This window comes from Eurypyga helias, unplaced genomic scaffold (genome assembly GCF_000690775.1).
Source record: "Eurypyga helias isolate BGI_N326 unplaced genomic scaffold, ASM69077v1 scaffold19419, whole genome shotgun sequence".
Lineage (NCBI taxonomy): Eukaryota > Metazoa > Chordata > Aves > Eurypygiformes > Eurypygidae > Eurypyga > Eurypyga helias.
The window spans coordinates 20,269-23,638 of record NW_010272933.1 but is presented as its reverse complement, the minus strand read 5'-3'; the positions used below and the strand labels follow the sequence as shown (position 1 = coordinate 23,638).

Genomic DNA, 3,370 nt, shown 5'->3' with positions numbered 1-3,370 from the left:
TGGCCTGTTACCCCTTGTGACGCGTTGCTGAGGCGAACAAAGTAAAGCTCCCAGGCGGATAATTAATGAGATAAACACAGAGACACAGTCAGTAACAAACCCTTTGAAAAAAGCAATTCGTGCCCCCCGAGCCCCTGGCTGGCCATTCCAAACGCACCACGCGCAGAGGCCAGGCCCACACTCCATAACGGCACAGTAGGTGATCTCAGAGGGGAACCACGCGCGGGTCCGGGTCATCTCCTCGGGAAGCTGCTGGCCCGTGCCAGGCGAAGGGAAGACTGAGATTCCCTCACGCAGCTGGGTGTGCGTCAGCAACTACGTCGCACGTGGCTCCTTGCTGCTAATCCCTGGACAGCTGAAACCCACCCTGGCTCCATGTGCTGACCCCTGTGCAGCTGAGAATGGAGGAGGCATGACCAGAAAAGGCTGCAGCAAGACGCTCCAGCCTGGGGTTGCTCCAGCTGGAGGCACCTGCTGTAACCTCAGAACCATCCCCAGAGACAGACGCAGTCACGGCGGTCGGTCAGGGCGGTGTCACTACAAAATACACTGGCCCAAGGGGTGGCACTGCCAGGACAGCATCAGGGCAGCCTCAGAAACAGAGGAGTGTAGTCAGATCCCACTGGAGCTGCAGGGACTGGCTCAGACCAGGGTCCTGCTCCAGGGATCTCCTCCTCATGCCCAAAAAGGAGGTCTGCGACAGCAACAAAACCAGAGCCACTGCACAGCTGAGATGCCCTAGGATGTTACCGCAGCCAGCCTTCCTCCGCTGTCCACACGGCACAGCCACCCAGCATCTGCTGGGAAACTAAGAGCACAAAAATCCTTTGTACCAATACGGTAAAACACAATTTGGGCTCAGTTCTGGTTCTGCCCAGCCCAACACCCCACCTCACCACACTCCCCGGGATGCTGACTCCCTGCATTTGATCTCTTCCCTCTATTGAGATGCTGGAAAAGCATCCAGTGGCTCGCATTTTTCTCTAAAGCATTTTTCTCAAGGGGATATTTCACCCACCTGAGGCTTGTTGAATTCCACCTACCCAAAATTTTGCCTTCCAGGTGAACACAGAAACCCACTATTAAGAGATCTGTGAACTGCCCAGAATCTGATGTTGAGAGCAAGGAGTTAAACCTCTGTACAAAAAAAAAAAAAAAAAAAAAAGGCAGGAAAAACACATTGGCAAAAATCTTTCAGAACAGCCAGAGGGAAGCTTTTCAGTTCAGCGTCAAACCCATTTCACTGCGCTCAGTGCAAGGTGTCATCAGCCTTCACAGTCTGGAGAAAACATATGAGAGGGTATAGGAAGGGATGACACCAGAGGCCCAGCTCCTGGTGCACTTCAGTATCTGCATGACAGAAAGGCTGGCCAAGCGTGCAAAGCAGGGTGCAGACCACCCTGCCGACCACGCCAGCCCTCGCCCAGCCCAGGCTACGTGCACCCACCTCTGCTCCACCTACAACCCTGCAGCCATTGTCAAAGCTTCTCCCGGTGTCAGCGACACCAGCACGGAATAGCTCTCTGGCCGTCGGTGGTCTCGCCGGATCGCTGTTGCATTAGGGCTAGCTTCTCCCAGAAAAACCCAACTCCGCTGGTAGAATTAAAGGTTCTAAGTGTACTGCAAGGTCAGAATGGGGCCCAGCGCCGTTGTATCAACTGGAAAACCCAGCCCACAGTCACCTCATTCAAGAGGTCACCTTGCTCCAGGCCTTAAAAGGAGCATCCTGTGTATATCAAAGTCATGTTACAATAAATTGTGTCCTACAGACAGATTCTAGTAGAAGCCCATTGTATTTACCATTCTGTGTAACTGAAAAAGCAGTATCTTTTATTAACACCTACGAAGCTTTCGAACATCGCCACTATTTTTCCCCCTCATTATGAAAGGGTTTTCTCTCTGCTCCCCGAGTGCCTTTCTATTAAGCCCACACAAAGCTTTGGTGGCCCCCTGCCACACATACACACTTCCACCACGAGGTCTCAGAGAAGTTGCAATTTAATCTCATTAAATACTGGGTAGGAGTAAAAGAATCTTTTGAAGATGGAAATTACCCACCATCAAATAACCCAGCAACAACTGCTGAGGAAATTAACCTTTAGGTACAGGTTGCTTCTGCCGAGTGACTAGTTAATGAGAGTCCCCACCCGAGATGAAATACACAGCAAACGGACTGGAAAGGCACGTCAGATCTTCCCCTCCGTCCGTGCATCGCTATTATTTCCTCTCCTTTCTGCTCTGCCCAAGGAGAGCTGTATTGTGGCAAACAAAAGGCAATGACACAGCAATGCCACAGCTGTAATCACACTTTTGAGCTGGGACTGGAACTGCAGGATGGAGAGTCAGAGTAAATTATGTGCCACACTACAGAAGCGGCGCAGAGCAGGAGAAGGCAAAAGCAGCTGTAATGAAAGCTCAGTGGCCTCCTGATCCCGGGACTTCGTGTAAATCAAAGCAGCACTGAGGGATGCTGATCTCCTTGGAGATCACACAAGAGGGACACTATTCTGGCTGGCTGCCTCCTGCCCCAGTATCCCTCCTCTTCCCCCACACCCAGGAAATGCACAAGGACAATATCTGGAGCTGATTTTCAGCTCTTCGGCAGCCTCGTACTGTTCCTTCAACCTCAATCCCTTCCACCGCCCAGAGACACTACTGCCCGCCAGCCATGACTGTGTGTATCAGCAAGTGATGAACTCTGCTCCCATCCCCCAGGAGGCTGATTTTGAAAGAGACAGGTTTGGGTCAAATCAGTAAGAGCATTGGGCCCAAAGCATACATGTTTTGGGGGTGACAGGCCACCGGGGTAAACCAGTACAGCTCTACTGACATGCAGGCTTTCTTGAGCATACCCATTGTGCTAGCAGCCTGTACAAAAGGCCAGATTTCCCAGGCCAGCATCCAGCTCCTACGGATCTGCAAGTCAACATAAGCCCACCATCCTCTGCGCCACAGGCTGTTGCACTTCCCACAGTTCCATCACCTTCACCACCCAGGCTCACGTGGTGGAGGATCCAAGCTTGGATACCTGGGAGACATGCAGATCCTGGGCTCAAACACAGGCAAGATTTGGGACACAAAACCTGCACTCTAGCCACCACCTGGCCCTTCCTGGGAGAAGGAGGAGCAGCATCCTCAGTCAATTCCAAGGAGAAGAGGAGAACTCGTTCAGGTGTCAGCCGAGTCAACCCCTCAGTTTTAAGACTGGCGCAGAAAGCGTCTGGGTCAGCGGACTCACACAGTGACTGCAACCACTGCCCTCCTGCAGTTTGGCTTCTTTGTTTTGGGGTTTATTTCTTCTTTCCTCCCATCTCCTCGTGAACTCGAATATCAGAAAAGTTGCACAAAGAAGTGCCAGCACCTTCCCTCT

The 3,370-nt window shown here is 52.0% G+C and overlaps 1 protein-coding gene across 1 annotated transcript in view; it reads right to left on the bottom strand.

Annotated features, from left to right (window-relative positions):
* VASH2 (vasohibin 2) overlaps positions 1-3,370 on the bottom strand; it is a gene marked incomplete at its 3' end in the record, with an annotated part of 19,563 nt that overhangs the window by 893 nt on the left and 15,300 nt on the right.